This window comes from Gallus gallus, chromosome 3 (genome assembly GCF_016699485.2).
Source record: "Gallus gallus isolate bGalGal1 chromosome 3, bGalGal1.mat.broiler.GRCg7b, whole genome shotgun sequence".
Lineage (NCBI taxonomy): Eukaryota > Metazoa > Chordata > Aves > Galliformes > Phasianidae > Gallus > Gallus gallus.
The window spans coordinates 105,357,561-105,377,547 of NC_052534.1; the positions used below are offsets into that span (position 1 = coordinate 105,357,561).

At 47.6% G+C, this 19,987-nt stretch overlaps 1 protein-coding gene across 6 annotated transcripts in view; it reads right to left on the reverse strand.

Moving 5' to 3' along the window:
• Positions 1-19,987, reverse strand: part of NCOA1 (nuclear receptor coactivator 1) — a 156,427-nt gene that overhangs the window by 83,030 nt on the left and 53,410 nt on the right. The window lies entirely within an intron of this gene.

Genomic DNA, 19,987 nt, shown 5'->3' on the forward strand with positions numbered 1-19,987 from the left:
GCTGGTAAAGCAACACAGAGGCATGCAGGAACGCAGGGATCCCTGGAGGAGGTGGCATTGGGCTGGGGTGGCCCAGGATGAGATTGCATCACATAGGTTGGAAAAGACTCTCATGATCACCACACCCAACCGTCACCGTAACACCTCTGGCATCGCCGGGAGAATCCATCAAGTGCCAAGGGGCAAAGGGTGCCCTGCTTTCCACACCTAGGGACCTGTGGTGCTTTTAGAGGATGTCAATTCCATTTTGCTCCTTACCCCACAGCATTTGCCCCAGGAATATGTGAAAAAACATGGGTTTGAGATTAAGGTTTATGAAACATGGAGTGTCGGAGATAAACTTGTGTGGCCACCTCTAATCCTCTTCCCTCTCCAGCCTGAAAAGCAGGAGAAATGCTTCTCCAGCTAAGCCAGAGGGAAGGGAAGAAGCTTCTTAATGCTGATGTTGTTTCTGAGCTCCCTAGCTGCAAGTACAGACCATTTTCATGGTGTCTCCAGAACACTGGGTATGACCACAGGAATAATCCCATTAACACGTAGAGAAACCCACTGCACATATGGTGTCTTCAACAGACACGGGACAGGTCCCAGGTGATCTGCACCAAGGAATATGATGGTCTTAGTCCTCCTGGCACATCTCATAGCGGGTAATGAGCTGCATAGAGCAGCCAGCTCTGGTGTACAGCAACATAAGGATCCACCAGTGCCCATCCCTCGCAGTGCCCAAGGACAGGTTGGATGGGACTTCGGGCAGCCTGGTCTATGGGAGGTGTCCCCATGGCAGGGGTTGGGGCTGGGTGGGCTTTAAGGTCCCTTCCAACCCAAACTACTCCATGATTCTCTATCTTTGTACCCATCCATCATCGTAAGGGTGCAAAGAACCCAGCCCAGCCTATTATGAATTATTTCAAAAGGAAGATATGTGTGCCAGCGCTCATCCCTACACTGCCATCAGCAGCAGTTAGATCAAAATTATACACCATGGGCACAGCAATTCGGTAAAATTGCTGCATTACGGAGGAGTGCTGCCTGAGACTGCTGAAGGAGGCAAGCAGGCACGTGCAGAAAGGGACAAAAACTCAGGAAATATAGAAATCCTTAACCCTTGGGGATCACAATCTAATTATGTTCTGAAGATTCAAACACACACACGCTTAATCTTTTCCTTCATAGACACACAAAAAAAAAAACCCAAAATAATGACCATTTTCTGCACTGCACCAAGGGCTGCATCTCCAACAGGCAGCCTCAAATTTAAAAGGCAGTGCATTAGGTGGGAAATGTCCCGACCATCTCCTGTTCTCCACCTTAAACAGCAAGAAGACAAAAGACTACTTCTTCCCCAGAGACAACGCAGATGCCTGGGGCAGAGCAGGGAATGATTAACACAGGGAGATTTTGGGGGGGCTCTGCAGGTTGGGTACACTTCTTCAGCATCCACCTATACTTGTTTTTCCCATTACAGTTGGTGATGAGCCCAAATGTATGAGAAAGGAGCACGTCGCCTGGACCACGGCTTGCTGAGAAGGTCAGATACACTCACATTTATCATACAATCGGTTTCCAGCTCTCCTTGTCACTGCATATCATGAGCAGCAAGGGCCATGCAAAATCCCAAAACCCACATTCAAACAAATTGCATAGTTATTGAGAGTATGAATATAATGAGCTCCATGAGCAAGCCCTTTTCATGTCCCCCACCAGCTTCGTGCCATATCTGGGTGCACTGCTGGTGGCCGACAACAAGGAGCAAAGCTCTGCCTTGCAGCCTTCTCTTCCTGGTGAGCATTAATTTTCTTCCAACCCAAAGCCATCCACCAGCACAGGGAGCAGAGAGCTGTGGGGGGGTCCTCCCTGGGGATCTCCCACAGCCCCTGGCCATGGTGCTGGGCACTCTGCTCCGGGCGGCTCTGCTGGGGCAGGAGTGGATCAGAAGAACCCCAGGTGCCTCCATTCCCAACCAGCCTAGGGTTTGGGATCTCCAGACCTAGATCTCATGGCATGCCAGCAGCACCTGAGCATCATGTTTATACAACAAAATCAAAAACTTGAAGCCCAGTCCACACAGATAGCAATGCATTTACAATATACGATGCTGCTGGAGAACAGCGCGGCGCAGACCCTGCACACAATGGGCCAGTTGGGTTTGTGGCTGTCCCCTGGGTTTGCCGTGCCACTGTTTGTGACAGCTCTCAGTCTCTGGAAATGATGGGATGTCAATGGTTCACCAACTACATAAAACAGCGCTCCCAGCTGATGTACCACAAAATAAAGGCGGGTGATGAGACCCGCATCCAACCAATGGGGAAAGCCACATCTTGTTCCAGGCAAGGGACTCACCACAAAGGCACGCAGAGGTGTTTGTGAAGGAAGGAGCACCTCTGAATGAAACAAAGCAGGGAGCAGCTCAGCACTGTGGGAGAGGCAGCCCCCTCCACACTGTAAGTCCTGGAGAGTTTAGGGAGGGAAAGCACCTTCTGTTTGCAAAGGGCTGATTTTGGCACCGACTGATCAAAGCCCAGGTACAGAGGGGAGGGACGATGAGCAGCAGCTGCTAAAGCAGAGGAAGGAGAACACAGACCAAGGTGCTATCTCCCCCATCTCTGCACGCAGCAGAACTCCCCAGAATTTGATATTCCCTCTGCTCAGCCGCAGGCACTGGCAGAGCAGGTCATGCAACGTTTCCCCAAGTTGTGCAAGATCGCTCAGGGCTTGGGTCTGCTGGCAGAGCTGCTCATACCTGAGCTGAGAACTGGGGACACAGGCTGCAATGCCTCCATGGCTCCAGAGCTTGCAAATGAGGGCTTTGGGCCACGCTTTCAGGCCTAGAGGACTGCCCATTGGTAGGGACACTGTGGAGGAAGGTGGTATCGGTCCCATGACCTCGGCAGTGTTCCACTGTGCTTTCCATATTACAAACAACTGTCCCTAAAAGTGTCCTTTGTGATCACTCAGTCAAAATAATCAAAGCTTGAAAGCCACTTTCCCCAGACATGGTTTCACGTTGCAGAGATTAGTACAGCTGCACCCACAGGAGCGTGAGCAAAAAAAGACTCCCCATCACATGAGGATGGAAATAGGCAACCGTGGGTGAAAACTGCTCCGGGGGACAAGGAGAGGAGCTCTCTTTAATGCAGTGACAAGTGCCTGAGTTGCTCGGTGGGGCTTGGCTTGCCCAGGAAACCTGCTCCCAAAATCATGCAGGGCACAGGACCCACCGACAGTCCCAGAGCAGCCTGGGGATGCAGCTCAGGTGCACGGTTCAGCCTCACAGGGACAAAGCTGGAGCTGAAAGCAGTTGGGACAACATTACCCACTGCCAAGCATCCCCTGGGCACCTTCAGCACCAAGCAGAACTGCTCTCCATCTTCATCCCATGGAGGTGGAAGGTGTGCAGACCCTCCTGCCCTGGGGACTCATTGGCTGCTAACTCCTAGGGATTAGGAAGAAGCAATTCCAAAGTCAAGCATGAATTTCCTTTTGCTCATCTGCAGTGCTTGAGGGCTCCACTAACACAAGCTTTCCAGAGCAAACAGAGATTCTAGAACTTGCTTTGGAAGGCTGGGAGTTAAAAGACACCTCACGAAGTCTGCAAGGAAATGGTTACTGTCGGCAGCACTGTGAGCACAGAACGGCGAGAAATGCTCCTCTTGTTTGAGGGCTTCTGTGCAGATTGCTGCAATCATTTCCCAGCTATTGCTTTCATGTTGCAGTCCAAAAATATCACGTTTCTTGGGAGCCTCAGAAACTGAAACCAAAAGCGAGGTGGTACACAAAGCCACGCTAAAACCTAAACGTGTTCTTAAGAGCTTTTCTATTTCCAAGTGCTTACTGTTCTATAAAAAAAAAATACAAGATGATGGCTTTTTCCAGAATACCTCCATGGCTCCCAAGGAGTCACTGCGCCATAAAAACTTTACAACTTAACCAAACGTTATGAGTGTATGTGAGTTTCTGTGATGCTCCCAATCCTTGGATTCTGCATCAACATCACTCCTCCTGCGCCCGAGACAGTGAGAAATCCTACCAAAGGAATTAGAGTAAGCTCACAAATGCTTGAAATTAGCTCAGCTAGGGTCTGTTTCACGACACATTAAAGTACTTTCTTTCTTTCTTCCTTTTTTTGACACATTTATATTGCAATTTAATCAGTTTGGGTTTTGTACAGCCTAAGCTTGATCCTGCAAACAGCTCCGTGTAGAGAGATTTTAGCACTCCTGGGCTGCCCCAAAGAGGTTCCCCCCACGAGCAGCTTATGGTGCAACAAGTGAAGTCTCAGGGGGCTCTGAGATTCACATGTGAGCAGACGTGAGATGCATGCATACCTCACATCTAGCAAAGGAGGTATTCTGCCTGAACACCGAAGCAGAGCACCCTGCATTCTGCCTCCTAGGAACACGGGGAGAAGCTTCCAATCCCCTTCAACGCAGAGCTAAGCCCACGCTTAACAACTATCCACACCCAAAGCCAGCCGGGAAGCACTGTCTTCACGTTGACTTCAGATGGTAACCACACGACCCAGCCACCCCAGGAACAACCAGGGGACTGCTGAAGCTTGCAGCCCCAGGTGGCATCAAAGTGGCCACCAAACTGTCATCCCAGCCCACCCCACCGTGCCCACTGCCCGCATCCCTCAGTGCCACATCCCCACAGTTCTGGAATACCTCCAGGGACGGTGACCCCACCACCTCCCTGGGCAGCTGTGCCACTGCAGCACTGCTCTTCATGAGAAGAAATTGTTCCTGGTACCCAACCTGTCCCTGCAGCAGGGTGGCTCTCAGGGTTTGTTGCTTCGGCACTGGAACAGCTCAGGAGGGACGGATGCAGGAGTGTAATTAGCTAAAGGATGCTCTTCCGCAGCTGGAGTGGAGACCTGAATAAGCAGCCAGGATGGCTTTCAGCATATAATTAGCAGGCTGTTTAATTTGTGTGTCAGGTGTCAGGGTGCTGAGGAACACAGAGCAGCCCTGGATTGCATTTACAGAGGGAAAAGGATTCGCATGTTAGATGAGCGGGGCAGAGAGAAACAGCAAACCCCTGGGGTGGTTATTGAAATGCTTATTGCAGCGCAGAGAGGAAGAGACCGAGCTCTGTCTCCCCAAAAAAGGTAGGAAGACTTAAAAGCTAACGTAGAATACCAAGAAATGGAGGTTTGCTGTCTGCTCCCACTTTTGGAAGCGACACAAGCCCCCATCGAGGAGGTCTCACTGCATCAGGCACCCCAGCAAAAACTCTGTAACCCTGAGGGCACAGAAACCAGACAGAGACCAGAGGTTACGGGGTTAAACTTAACTGCATGGCCTGATCCAGCTGTGGGTTTTTTTTTTTTCCTCCAACATGCTTCCAACTGAATACTTCACGTGCAAGGTAACTTTTCGTCTTCAAGAAGCCCAGAGCCCAGGAGCTGAAGCGCCTGCCTTCCTTCCTCGTGTGCCTCTGCAAACAGCCTGGATGTAAACGAGCTGGATGAGAAATGTGCACGAGATGGCTTCCATACTTGGTAATCGCAGCACAATTCCACCGGTAGCAGAGATTTGGCGTTTCCTCTTTCAAATGTGAGAAATCGGAGTCGATCGCGTGCTTTGTAACCCCATTGCAAAGACTGAAGGTAACCCCGATGGCCAGACATCCCAAATACAGTTTCCCTTTGCAACCTAATGTACACATCCCGTTGCTCACAGAGCTTTGGCAGGCACAGGGCTGCAGCCCAGCACTCCTCATAGGGGCCCTGGGTGGGCTCAGCTCAGCACAGACATCTTCCCCACCAGTGCTCAGTTTGAGCAAGGCTGCGTTCTGCCTTATTTTCCTGCTGAATACCTCACATGACTGCGTAGATTTGGACAGCCAAGTTCACAGGATGACCTGCTGCTCCACATCCTGTCCCAAAAGGACGGCTGAGGCAGAGCCACTCGCAGGGTCAGGATCTCCATTTCATGGGAAAAGATGCATAAGCAGAAGCAAGGGACAGTGAAAAGGGACATAGCAGGATACAGGATCACCCCTTGGTGATCAATCTCTTTAGAAATGCAAACTATGCAACTGTTACACTCATTAAATGCGGAGGTTGGCAGCCCTGCATGCGACAGGGAGGTTGGAGCTTGATGATCCTTGAGGTCCCTTCCAACCCAAGCCATTCTGTGATTACACTGTGATTTAACAGACTGATGAAAAGTTGGAAAAGTGTTCCAGAAAGCAGAAGGAAAATGAAAGAAGAGATAAACTCTGTGTAGGAAAAGACAAATGAAAGGGATCTGTGCTGTGCCTGCAGTAGCTCACGTGGAGTGCAGAGACAGTGGCGCTGGATGCCAAGGGAACACGTGGGTGCAGGAGGACAAGAGGCTTAATTCTGCAGGGCTGGAATTCCTTAGCAGGGAATTAACACTCAACAACATTTCTTCTAAGAAGGAAGTTGCGAGTTGAAGCCAACATACCTGTGCATGCTTAATTCTTTGCTTATGTAAGAGTCTATAAGACTATAAGCAAATTTTGTGGCCTTCGCGTATTTCCTGTTTCCACTGCAGATCCCGAGCTTGTTGCCCAGTGGGACAATGTGTAGGGGACATCAGCTGAAGCCCCAAGGACTGCTGTTGGCCAACCCATACGCCCCACAGCTATCTCCAGGCCGGACTCCTGCCCTGCTGCTGCTATAGGAACATACTGTAGGAGATGCTTCTCTCTACCTAAGAATGGAGGAAATTCATACAAAATACCCTCCAGCATTACTTCTGCAGCAATTAATGCAGAGATGGCACAAAGAAACACAGGCTGCTTCCCAGCAGAGGTTCAGTTTTATCCCCATCCATCTCCCAGGTGAGGAAATCCCTCTGAGGTCACCACAATTTGGTGGAAAAGGAAGGGAGAATGCCTGTATCATGGCCACATCTCTCCCAGCTGCAATGCTGAATTTTCTCCAGCATGAGGAATTTGTCAGAAAAGCTATTGGTAAGGAAAAAAAAAAAAACCATAAACTCAGCTTTCTGGAGACTTGAAATTGTAAGGAAGAGCCTGGTGAGCAGAAGAGAGGTGGTGTGGGCAGAACCAGGCAGGAGAAGGGCTGTGCACCGGTTGTGCGCTCCGTGCCATCATCACCCCCTGACTAACCCCTGCCTGCTCTGAGCACCTCAGCCTCGTCCCAGACCAGAAGATGATTCCAAAAACATCCTGGATGATTTGAAAGATCCAAACCCAGCAGAACAAATGCAGCAGCTGGATGGATGGGCAGCAAAGCTATCCAAAGCCGATGGCAACCGTGCGGATGCTCGTGGCAGAAGCACACCCTAACATGGGGTGATTTCCAGCAGGGCTGGGAAATTGCTAAATTGGAGCCTGCCTTGTGCCAAAGCCAGACCCAGCAGCTGGCTGCAGCCAGCACTGGGTTAAAGGCAGTTTTGTGTCCTGCCTTTATGATATAATAACTTGGCACTGCTGCAGTGGCAAGCCTGAGAATCAATTACATTTCTGTTCAGTACATCCTGAAATATCAGAAGCTCGTGTCCCAATTAAATATTCAGGCAAAACCTAAAATTACAGTGGACAGCTAAGTAATGAATTACACATTTCACACTGTAATCAATACCTACAAATGCCAGGTAACGAGCAACGCTGCGCCGAACACATTACTGCCCATTGGAGTTGGGGATGCACGGAGAATTACGAAGCTAGTTTTGAAGAACGGTCCCAAAGGGAAAGGAAAGGGGAAAAGAGCATGAGGGAAAATGGAAGAAAAGGGGGAAGCACTGAGAAATATATGAGTGAAAAGGGGAAGGCACTGGGGAAATGTGAAGACAACAGGAGAACAAGCAAGGAAAGCCACACTTGGGAGCAACCCGGCCCAAACACTTGCAGCCAATGTCCACAGGCAGATCTTATTCTTAACTGATCCACTGCTATGCTGAAATCAGACTGCAAGTACCATTCGATTCCAATTCATTTCCTTTATTTTACTTCTAATTTTATCCTGTTCTCCTCCCTTTCTCGTTTTTCCACCACCGTATCCATCACCCTTTTACAGCTTTCCAAGACCAAACTATTTTATTTCTTGTGAGAGCAGAGAAGTCTGGCTTGACTCAGACTAGGTTCACTGAACAAAATCTGCGTATTGGTTTTTGGGCAGGTCACACGAAGTCCATGTAGGCTCCCTCCCTGCACCTGGCTTCAGAGCAGTGAAGGAGGCTTCGGGAGGACGTTGGTCTCACTGCTGCTGATCAGCCTTACCTCTGGAGTTGGCCAACTGAAATAGTCAAACATAGAGCTGTAGGTGTCCCTGTTTGTTGCAGGGGAGTTGGACTAGAAGACCCTTAAGGGTCTCTTCCAACTCAAGTGATTGGCACATCCAAGGAGGGCAAACCCAACATACGGTATCCAGAGTTGGAGAGCCAGCATGGACTGTGCAGGCCAGTGTCAGCCTCTGGTCCTGGCCTGAATGGGAAATCCCTACATACTAATAGGTTTAAAATTATTATTACCATTACTATTTGCAGTATTACTTAGCAGTACACATGCTTCCATGCTTTTCCAAGCCAGACACTTTCAGCACAAAGCAAATACATGGGTTTGATAGAAGAACATGATCCCAAAGGGGCTGACACTCCAAAGTGAGAAGTCTCCTTCCAAACTGCGAAGTACTATTGTTGTTTGATTAATTTATTTATTCATTCATAAATTCAGTGCTGGATGTCAGCACTGAACCTGACAGCAAGGCTCTTTGGAGTGCACCTAACCTCAATGAGATCCAGAATTCACGTGCAAACCAATGGATGAAAACATTGCACAAAACATTTCAATAAGCAAAAGAATGACAGAATGACAGAATCACAGAATGGCCTGGGTTGAAAAGGACCTCAAAGATCATTTAGTTTCAAATCCACTGCCTCGGGCAGGGTCGCCAACCACCAGACCAGGCTGCCCATGCAGCAGTTTGCTCACACGCCTTTTGTCAGAAGAGCAGTGCATGGAAGAGGCTACAGCCAGTTTTAATTTAAGCTGGCTCTTGTCCCAGTTAGTAAGTGCTATTTCCAAGCTTTGGGAATCATCGAAGCACTCTGCAATGAGTTACAAGATCATGTGGAAGCTTTCAGAGGCAACGGAATACGGGGTTTCCATCCATTTGTACACACTGCTAAACAACCCCACAAAACTATAATTGTGTTTTACTGAGACTCAATTGAAGACTAAAAGGAACAGAAAGATTTCTTATTATGGAGCAATCAGGGGTCCTGCTATATAAAAAAAAATTAAAAATCAGAGACATAAGATAATTACTAACTTTCATGCTGATTACTTTAGTATCTGTCAAAATACTTTAAAATATATTTTGAGCATTTGTTCCTGCTTAAACAGAAATTCAGCACTTCACCAATTCATTGTTAGCCTGTTCTGAGCGGTGCTTGATGTTTCACACGCTAAAAGCTCTTTACTAAAACCCTAATTTTGCTCTAAATATGCCCTAGCAAGATCCCCATTTTTATCTGGGTATTTTTTTAATTACACACCATACCCTAAAACTTGCAGCAAAGCAAGTTGGGTTTTGTTTACTCTTCCAGTCCAACTTATCCGAAGTGATAGTCAACATTTCACTGAGATTGCTTGATAGAGTCATAGAATCACAGAGTCATCAGGGTTGGAAGACACCTTTAAGATCATCCAGTCCAACCATGCACTACCACCAGCACTGCCCACTAAACTATCATAGAATCACAGAATCATCAAGGTCGGAAAAGACCCACAGCATCACCCAGTCCAACCATCCACCCATCACCAATAGTTCTACGGACCACATCTACACGCACATGCAGTAATTTTTGCATTACTTACCAAGAGATGTATAAACTCCAACCTTAGAAGAACAGCAGAAGTGAAACCCCTTGATTTAGGGTAAGAAGGAGCACACTGAACAAATCAAGCTCCATCTAGATATGAGCATGCCCAGGTCTGTGCAGAGCTCGCAGGGAGACAGCTTCGCGCTCCCATCGCAGCCGAGCCAAGCAGCTGTACAAAGCACCTCCCCCTCTCCTTAATCTAAGCATGTTGTCAACACGGCTAAAGCAAGAGAAATCTGCAAGCATAATTACACCTTGGGACTGCTAACATGACATTCTCTAATAAGTACTCCCCTGAGCATCTGCTGATCTAATAATTGGCGCTAGGAAATAGCGTGTGCTTATCTGCACGGCGATTAACGCGGTGATGAACCGCGGCGACGAGGCACCGAGCTGGGGCAGGTACACGAGAGGGCAAGCACCAAGAGTTGGTCAAACTTTTATTTCCTCTTAGCTCTGGATCTCACCCTGGCATTTCACCAAAAGCCGCCTGGCTGTGGTGCTGGGCAGCAGCTCTGGGTGGGACCAGAGGGACTCGAGGTGTCTCCAGCCCCAACCACCCTGTGGTTCTGGGTTGGGATCACACCACTGAATACCTCTTTTGAGCACTATTCGTCGTGACTCTGTCTCTAAGCACTTGGCTGTGGCTCTTTTGGACACAAGAACGAGGTGATTGTCCCATCGGTGCCAGGTTTGGCCTTCCTTTTGCTGGAGCATCACTGAAGAGCATTCCCCGTCGCCATAAGGCAATCCTCAGGATGAGCTAAACCAGCACAGTGCCTTAATATCTACTAATTAGTCACTGGGTGTTAACGCTAAGAGGCTCCCTTTGCTGAGTCAAAGAGGGATGGGCTAAAGGAGGAAATTTACAAGGTTTGGCAGAGTGAAGCCTTGTGAAACCCCAGTATGAGTTAATGGTTCCTCAAAGGGCAGCATTGCTAGTGCAAAGCTAGGTGTTGCAGGAACACTGTTGAACGTTGTTCAAGGAACATTTGGACGTTGTGTTGAGGGACATGTTTTAGTAAGAACTATAGATGATGGGTGAATGGTTGGACTGGGTGATCCTGTGGGTCTTTTCCAACCTCTGTGATTCTATGATTCTATGAATGCTGCTGCCTTCCAACCACAAACAGAAGGCTGCTACCTTTCGAAAAAATGTAAAAGAATTAGAGTAAAAATAGCCAGTATACTCTGACACAATACAAGTACATGTGGTTTCTTGATGCGTTCTCACGCCAGAAAGGCCACAGTTTTGCACAGACAGCAGTTCCCTGCAAGCCCCAGTGCCTGGTGCCTGCTCTGCCACATGCTGGAAAAAAGAGCTCCAAGACCATAGGCAGAAGAGAGCTGCATGTCCCCTGTTTGCAACTAACAATAGAAAACAAACAACATTTTATAGAAACAGACATTAGAAAAATGTCTTGTGCCTCAGGCCCTTCAAAATGAGTACAGAAAAACTTCCCCTTCCATTGTGAGCTAAAGGTGGTCTGTAGCTTTCAGGTTGGTCTTGCTGCAGAGAAGAACGAGCAGCATCCCTTCCCATTGCACCTACCCAACTCATGCCAACCCATCCCATTGCATCCAACCCAACTCATCCCAACCCATCCCATCGCATTCAACCCAACTCATCCCAACCCATCCCAGATGCTTTAGGTTCTTCCACCCGCAGTAATGGTGGGAAGAAGGCTGCCATCACCTTGTTCTCCACCGTTTTCAACCCAAAATCCCAGCTGTTTCAGGAACGTTTCTCTGGACATCAATATCCTGTTCTCCCAGAAATGCCTTCCTGTCCTCTGGGGAAGGAAACCTGCTGCTCCTCAGCCACAATGAGTAGCTAATAAAGAGTCCATTCGATAAGGAAAGGTCATTAATTCACAAACAAACAAAAAAAAAAGCACTAAGAACATTTCTTAACAAGTATCCCAAGAGATCTTTGAATAGAAGCATAGTTGGGTCCAACTGACTAGGTATGATTTGAGAACTCTCCTTCTAGAGCCATAAACTAAACTGTTCAGGGCAATACAAGGTTTCTCCTTCCCTCCAAAAGATCACAGCTCTTCCCAACATATTCAGCAGCATAGAATTATAAAGTCACTAAGGTTGGAAAAGACCTAAAAGATTACCAAGTCCAGCCATCAATACACCACCACTATGCCCACCAAACCACGTCCCGCACCTCGTCAGTATAAAGAGTTCAGCAATACTGCACCCAATTTCTGTGCCAAATGTTCATGCTCATCAGGGAGGGAGCTTGGTAGGTAGTTTCTCCCCTAAATCAAGCAATCACCTGACAGGTGCTGCTGTTTCAAGTGTTCGCAGAGCATAATCCCCTTAAACAGATATCACAGAGAGCGACGAAAAAATAAGGAGTTGCATCGCTCAGCCCAGAGGTCATTCTGCAGAGTCCAGCCCGGTCCCCTGCTTGTTTCCCTGGGCATAGCTCCAAAAATGAGTTTATTGTCACATTTTGTATTTTCATACACCTGGTGACCATATCAAAGTACATCATGATCACTCAGCTTCACAATACATCAACCTGGCAGGTATTGCTTTCAGAAGGAGTACCAAAAATCCTATGAAACAAAGCCTATCTTGCTAGAAGCTGCTGAGAAACAAAGGGAAGAACTCAAACGATACCATAATTAATAATCTATGTTATAAAAACAGAATATAGTCTTCTGGTTAATGGAAGATGATCTGGCAATGCTCAGCCAATTCCTCTTCCTCTTCCCAGGCTGGATGTGTATCTGGGCAGCCTGGTCTGGTGGTTGATGACCCTGCACATAGCAGGGGGTTGAAACTAGATGATCATTGTGGACCTTTTCAACCCAGGGCATTCTATGATTCTCCAGCAATAGACAAAACCAAAGCAAATGCCCAGACAAGTTTCTCCTTCCCAAGTAGAATAGAAAGGTGGTGGGTGCCTCAGCCCTGCAGACTCCCATTGTCAAGCTGGGTGGGCTCTGAGCACTGATGGAACTGTGGGTGTCCTGTTCACTGCAGGGAATGGGACCAGATGGCCTTTAAAGTTCTCTTCCAACTCAAACAATTCTATAGTTCTGTAAGCCTTCCAAAACTGGGAGTGCTGGTGACACCTCTGAGCAGAAAAACTCTTGTGCCAGCCCAACCTCTGCTGTCTGCAACTCTTCCTCAGAAGGGATCTGGAAGACAAACCCTTCTCCCTCCTCCAGACCATGTTACTTTAGAAACTGTTTGCTCCAAGCAGGACACAAGGATGGTATTAGCTCCCCATGCCACTGTGAGCAAGCTTGAGATGGTGGCATTAAGGAAATGGTATGGAGACTATTAATGAAAGGAAAAAAAAAGTGAGTGACAAACCTGGGAGGTTGCTGTGCCTGCACAGGGGTGGAGAGTATGGATACGTCTGAAATCTCATACTCAGATTCAAATAAAGCCCTGCTATTCTGACAAGGAAAAAGAATACAGACTTTGAACAAAACCAGGAAGAGAATTTAGGCTCCTCGCCCGAGATCAAGTATCTGTGGTAAAGCAAATTTCTGACCCTAAATTACTGCAATCTAATCTCTAGATAACATCTGATTCCCTGTAGGACAGCACACAGCAATATCCTGCCCTTAAATGCCAGCCTGCTAGGAACAAGAACTGCCACCACGCTCTCAAGCACCACATAGGAGCTCAAAGCACAAAAATGAATCACAGCAGGAAGAAAAACCTTAGCGGCTCGATGCAGCATTAATTACTGCTTCTTGCTCCCAAGAAGTAACCTCAGAGAGCAATGGAAGTGCTGCGTGTGGCCCTGGGAGCAGCAGTGGAGTCACAGCCCAGTAGGATAATTTCCCCAGCACTCACCAGCCTGACACCAAATGATGCTAAGCAGGCTCCACAAGGCTACATGGGATGCTACCCATACTCTGTACCATTGGGAAGAAATTCAGAGCACCCATGAGAGAGGCCACACTTCCAGCTTCAAGTCTGCTCCATGCACTAATAGTGTTCACCACTATTTGCAAGAAATTTTGCAGCTCCATAGTGAAATGAAAGCATAAGGCAAGCACAACTTGGGTTGTGCTATTTATAATGAGGTCTGCCAGCACTGACAGCACTTTACAGCTCAACAGGAATACTGAAATGCATGTCTGCAGAGCTAACAGTACATCAGCAAGAGCAGCACGTGCGCTTCCTTTCACCAAACTCAAGGCAAGCACAGTGCCCTTGCCCAGTTCTCCTTGGGTTTTGCATGGCATAGCTTGCAGGGCATCCTGGAAATGGAAGCTGTGCGTGACTTCTTCATAAAGGCACTTCCTCACATAAGTGTTGTGCAAAAATAAAATTTAAAAAAGGGGATTGCTCAATGCTACAACTGTGATTTTGCAAGGCAACTCCAAGCTCACTGAGCTACCCAGCTACCAAGTGCGCATAAAGGCAACGTGTTTTAGATTAGAGGGGAATGCGCAGCATGGATGTGGGTGCTGCTGGGAGACCTACACTACTCCTCATTCCCACATGATGCTGCTTGGTCCCACAGGATGCTTCGCATTCCCATAGGATGCTGCTCAGTCCTGCAGGATGCTCCACATTCCCACTGGATGCTCCTCAGCCCCACAGGATGCTCTTCTGGTCCACCGCACTCCAACCCTGGCGCCGTCCACCCGAAACCCAGCTGTTATTTGAAGCCTGAGCTGCCAAGTCCTATTCCATCCATAACAACTGCGAAGCCTCATTTTTTTAAACTCCATCTACCTATGAGAGTTTTTTCTCAACTATCTATCACTTTCCTGACTGCTCACTCCCATTCAGCTGCATTCACCAAGCAATGCAACGGAGGAACAAAAGGATTTTAAAGGTCTTTGGGGCTCCGTTTGCTTTCCATAAAGACCTGTCCCTAGAGCCCACCCCAAGCCTGGCATCATGTGCCAAAACCACTTTGTATTTTGGGGTGCTGGGGCAGCCTTTCCGCAGTAGTTATCCAACACATCATTCCTTTTTGCTTTACTATAGGAAGTCAGATCTGTTTTTCCATTATGTAATTCCTACATACATTCTCCTTTAGGCTTTTCTCCTTGAAGCGAGCTGCAGAGAGCTCCTGTAGCATTAGCTCTGCAACAAAGGCATCTGCAGGAGGAAGCTTGCAAAACTCAAAGTTCAGGAGGACCCACTGGGAGATGCTCCAAAAAAAAAAAGCTGTTAATTTGTTGGCAGGGAAAATCAGACAGGGTTTCATTTCGTACCCACATTTCCTATACATTGCCTCTGGAATAAACACAAACACCCCAAGCTGCTTTGTTTCACCTCTCACAAACCATACCCTTGCTACAAGAAGCCGCAGAAAAATTATGCACCAGGTACCTACCATCTTGTGCCCTAGATACAGAGAGTGTGTTAAAAAAAGAAAGAGTGGTGATCAATTATATTTAAATGGGGAGGGAAAGGGCAATCTCATGCTGCTGAAATGGGTGTGAGTGCATCTTGGTAAAGGGAAAATGGAGTCTTCTGTAAGGAGCGTGTGGACGCAGAGGCACAGAGGAATGGGGAAACCAGGAGGGGTCAGGGAGCTCAGCTTCCCCATGGAGCAATGTGAGGAGAAACTAATTAAAAAGCACAGGCCATGGGGAGCTCCAGGAGGCAAGGGCTGCAGAAACAAGACCAAAACGCTGCTATTAAATCACAGATATTAATAGTGGCTCTGCTAAAATGGAGGGCACTGATGACTTTGCTCCCTCCGTTCAGATGGTGGCATCTTGTGTGCAAAGGCGTCGTGTCTGCAACCGGTTTGAGGTGTGGGTGGAAAGCACAAACCTGCTCCTTGCCAGCAAGCTGGGCTCCCCTGGAACCCGTATGCCCCTGGAAGGCCGTGCTGTGCTGCACCCTTCAGAGCTGCACCTACAGAGCCTGACTTTGGCTACCAAGGACAGCGCCAGTGGCAATAGGTGACACTGCCATGCCCTCAAGGCCACATGCAATGCAACAAACTACACGTTAGAGAGGTGAAATGACATTAAAATCCTTTCCCAACCCTACTCGGCAACCCTTAAAACAAAGCATTTCCATAGCACAAAAACAGGCAAGCGCCTGAGAAAAGACAGCATAAAAGCTGGGCTGCTCCACATCACGCTTCCCAAAAGTAGGACATCTTTTGAAAGGCGTAGGATTGCACAAAGGTGACAAAGGGCTGCGAGCTATAAGTAACCCCGTGTCACTTCTGCTGAATTCTCCCCTAAAATACTTCACTGTAACAGAGCTCCAGAGACATCGCTTCTTGCTTTGTCCAACCAATCAGTAATCATCACTAATGAATTAAGCAGCTCCCAAAAGTGCAGGAATGCAAGCAGTAGACCCAATTTTTTTTAAAGAAAACTTCACCTGGGGAAAAAATATATATATAAAATAGGGGGAAAAACCTACCTGGCTACAAACTTCCAGCCCAGCACCACTGGAATGTGGTAGAACATAAAGCATCTTACAGCACAGACTGCAAAAACTGAAGGCCAGCTTACGTAACAAAACTTGTGCACATGATAACAAGCATACTCTTTGTGCAACTGTGAAGTCAGCACTGCAAATACATTTCTGCAACAATGTGCTGAGGTCGCTAGCACCATTTTTTGAAAAGGGAAGATGAAACTTGCTGCAAAAAAATCCCAAAACAATAAAAAAAAAGTACTTGGTATTTACTAAGCCATTAAAGAAAGAGCAAAAATGATCAACTCGCAAGGAACTGCGAATGCACATGGAGCTTTGTTTCATGACTGCAAACCCAAGTGCACGCAGTGCCTACAGCTGATTCAACAACACTGTCAATATGAGCGCTCCAACACTTCAGCATGAAGCAGCTTCTGATGCAAGGATGCACTGCAAGGATGTGGTTTGTTTTCTACTGATGCCATCACATTGTTACGTAAGGAACAGTTCTCTTTCCTTTCCATTATTAAAGCCTGAGCAAATGAAGCCACACAAAGGCTCAGGCACAGCACGGTGCTATGGGGGCAGCAGGACTGAGGCTGCCACACCTGGGTGATGGAGGATGGATGCACAGAATCATAGCATCACAGAACCCTTTGAGTTGGAAGGGACCCTTCAAAGCCATCTGTCTCACTCCCTGCACTGAACAGGGACACCCACAGCTCCATCAGTGCTCAGAGCCCCACCCAGCCTGACCTTGGGTTTCTGCAGGGACATCCACCACCTCTCTAGGCAACTCATTTCCTTAATTCTGTCAATATTTCACACACTGGGGGGCTCTCTTTAAAAGATACACAAGTCACTGTATTTGATGAAGTCATGCAGATAGGACGAGGGAAGAATCCAACCTATTTTCAAGAAATGCTGCACCCCCAAAATACAAAATATGAGTAATTTCACTGGTAAGTCTCACTTCCTATCCTTGTGTCACAGCTATCACTTCCTCTGCTGACTTACCCATAGAAACAGCAAAGAATTAGGCTGGTGTGTGTATTCTTTACTTCCATTCTGCTGGCAGTTTTGGGATGGGAACACTTCCTTCCTAGAAGGAAGCTCCTATGACATCTGCAGGATGAGCAGCCGAGGTGGGTGCCCGTCGTGCACCTCACAGCAGAAGTTCCACCAGCTGCCAGGAGATATTTATCAGACTGCTAATGAGTTAATTAAAATTTTTAACAAGATTTCAGTACTTACTGAAATTATTTACCCCATGTTGCATAGTCACAGCGCTGACAATAGGTGGTAAGTGGTACACAATGAGTGAGTTTTATTCTTTTTCATGACTATCTACTTGTCTGTGAATGCTCTCATCATCACTAACAGCTGTAAAATTTATCTGTCCTTCATATTTAACATGCAAAATAGCTGCTGGATTGCTTCTACCCTGTCATTCATCCATTATTACCCCATCATTTGCACAGACCACCGCAGCATTCAAAACCCAGACCCAGCGCATCAACAACAGCAGGGTGGGAAAGGTCTGAAGGAAAGAACAAGCAAACACCATCTAATTGTAATGAAGCACAGGGATATGATAGGATTAGCATTGTGTTTTGCAGCACTGCCATCCTTCATGGCACGTTCATAAATAATGTGCTTACATGAAGTAGAGAAGCTCCCTCCCCATTCCTCCATCAGCCAGGAGACTGCTGCGCAGCTGTATTTCCATCTAAAGATAGATGGAGTCTGGAGAAATCTAGAGCAAAGGGAGCCCATTTGTGACATTATCCTATTATATTTAAGAAAAAATGCTGCAGCTGTATCTGTACATCATCACTCTGACATGTGCTTGGTCTCTAATTACTTGTTTTTATGAATTAAAGACACAGGAGAGAGGGATGAAAGATGAGATCACAGACAGATTTAAACTAAAAGAAGAGAGATTTAGGTTAGACATTAGGTGGAAATTCTGTACTCAGAAAGCAGTGAGGCACTGGCACTGCTGCCCAGAGAGCTGCGGGTGCCCCATCCCTGGCAGTGCCCAAGGCTACGGGTGGGCCCTGGGCAGCCCCAAAAGGAGGTGTTCCTATGGTAGGAGTTGGGACTGGGTGAGCTTGAAGGTCCCTTTCAACCCAAACCATTCAACGAATCCATGAGATGACAAACACAAGGAGTTCTGCGGAGCCCTACTGCTCACCCTGCAACAGCTTCCTGCAACTCTGTTCTGTCTGCAGTCCTTCAACTTCTCCCACTTCCTACAGCTGGCTGCCCTCAAGAAACACACAGCGAAGGAGTACACTCATGCTGCAATAAAGAGAAACTTCATGAAACTCAACCGCTGACCACTTACATGACCACTAAACATATCTTGCCCTGCTACACGAGGGTTGTTCCTGTGCCCTAATGATGGCAATGTATGGATCTGGATGGCACGCCCAAAAAGCTTCCACAAATTCCTATTTACAGCATCCATCCTTTGCCAAGAGCCACATTCCTGCTTTGCAGAAGTTATGCATTTAAAGGGCTTGGAGACACAGAGCACATCAGAGGAGGATGTCTCTCCCCTTGCCCCCTTCCCACTCCCCCCACTCCAATTCCATGGGCAGAAGTCCCATTCCACAGCCCCCATACAGAAGCACAGAATATCCTGAGCTGAAAGGGACTCACAAGGAACACAGAATCATAAAATCACAGAATGGCCTGGGTTGAAAAGGACCACAGTGATCATCCAGTTTCAACCCCCTGCTATGTGCAGGGTTGCCAACCAGCAGAACAGGCTGCCCAGAGCCACATCCAGCCTGGCCTTGAATGCCTCCAGGGATGGGGCACCCACAGCCTCCTTGGGCAACCTGTTCAGTGCGTCACCACCCTCTGGGTGAAAAACTTCCTCCTCACATCCAACCTAAACCTCCCCTGTCCCAGTTTAAAACCATTCCTCCTTGTCCTATCACTGTCCACCCTCATAAACAGCCGTTCCCCCTCCTGTTTATACGCTCCCTTCAAGTACTGGAAGGCCACAATGAGGTCTCCCCGCAGCCTTCTCTTCTCCAAGCTAAACAAGCCCAGTTCCCTCAACCTTTCCTCACAGGAGAGGTGCTCCAGCCCTCTGATCATCTTAGTGGCCCTCCTCTGGACCCGCTCCAAGAGCTCCACGTCCTTTCTGTAGTGGGGGCCCCAGGCCTGGATGCAGTACTGCAGATGGGGCCAACACGGAGTCCAACTCCTGGATAACCATCACCTGCCCGTAACACCGTCATCTGCTCAGATTTGTATTTATTTTCAACCTCATCTAGGTCTTGAATGACCTTTTCCCGCGCATTGATTTCCTTTGTAGCTCTTCCAATTGGGTAATTACGGGTTTTGAAATGCCCATTCAGATTCTCATGGCGTTTGCTGTAGGTTTTTGTTAACCCTTCCACTCAAAGCAATGCGGTTCTCCCGATTTTCTGCCTCCAGACCGCTTCCTATTAGAGCTGCCACAGCCATAGAGCTCCTCTGAATACGTCCCTGTTGCTCTCCGGATTTTTATTCCGATATCTTAATAAAAGATTTTTCCCTTCATTTGTTATACATTCCAGGAGACACAGAAACTGCTCGACTGTATAAATCCAAAGCTAAATACAACCCATCTGATATACTGTTACTTTGTTATTAAGATTTGCTAATTAGTTTGCCTTTCCGCTCTTCACACTTGGGCTTAAGACAGCAGAGAATTTCCCCACAGATAGGACTGGTCCCCTCTTAACAAACCATCCACGCTTCTAACAGGAGGATGCTTCCTCCCAGGT